Source organism: Rhagoletis pomonella, unplaced genomic scaffold, assembly GCF_013731165.1.
Source record: "Rhagoletis pomonella isolate Grant_MI unplaced genomic scaffold, Rhpom_1.0 Rhpom_scaffold_00009, whole genome shotgun sequence".
Lineage (NCBI taxonomy): Eukaryota > Metazoa > Arthropoda > Insecta > Diptera > Tephritidae > Rhagoletis > Rhagoletis pomonella.
The window spans coordinates 9,192,595-9,193,696 of NW_023458563.1; positions in this window are offsets into that span (position 1 = coordinate 9,192,595).

A 1,102-nucleotide genomic window follows, 5' to 3' on the forward strand; every position below is an offset into this window, starting at 1 on the left:
AAAAGCTGTGCATTCGCTGCTTCAGAACTCACATGGTTCGACGCTGCACCTACAAGCAAGCATGCGGTGTTGACGGTTGTCGAATGGCGCACAACGCACTACTACATGGCAACACTGGTGCAACCAATCACTATGGTAAAGTGACCAAAGCCGATATTAAAGGTTAGGACGGTTCTACAGTCCTATTCCACCAACTCAAGTTTAAAGGGGCAGTTTTTCGCTACTTTCCGGTAATCCTATATGGCCCCAAAACGACTATCAGTACATTTGCGCTGACTGACGAAGGGGCATGTTGTTGTTGTTGTTGTAGCGGCTACAACAACCCCGCCCAGATCGGTTGGTATCTCAGTCGTTGTCGTCAAGTTCCACTAACGGCAACCCTAGGAAGCGTGCAGCTTCTGCGGGGTTTGCCCAGAGGGACAAGGCCGTTAGGGATGTCGGGTTTTCCGGGCATGCGAAGAGATGTTTCGAGTCATGTGGGGTCTCTCCGCATGCCGGACATTCGTTCGGCACATCCTCATTCAACCTACTCAAGTAGGAGTTTAACCTGCTGCAGTAGCCGGAGCGAAGTTGTGCGAGTGTAGTGCGTGTCTCCCGAGGCAGATGAAGCTCCGACGAAGGGGCATCGTGCACACTGATGGACAGTGGCCTAGCTGAGGAGTTGGGACTTGACGGGCCCAGCGAAGAGCTATGTCTGAGATAGACCGGCGACATCACACAGCACGAGGCGAGCTCAAAATTCGTAGGTCTCGAAATATCTGCCAGAGGGGAAAATGTTCCGCGTTATCGTTTGCATAACGTGCGTACCTTCACTGACCTCGAATTACCGCAGCAATCACTAAATGTCGATACGTTGAGCGAACGCGATCATCTGAAATCTCTGCCTATTCTCTGCCTATTCTACCGTATTCTAAGTGCAGAGCGCGTTTATTGATCGGCTTAGACAACACTAAGCTTTGTGTTTCACTGGAGGTACATCAGGTTGAGGGCGATGAGCTTATAGCTGCGCGTTGTAAAATAGGTTGGTCAGTTTACGGTCACGACAAGTCGAACCTGCCATTGGGGGAAAGTTTACTGCACGTCTGTAACTGCAACAAAGACA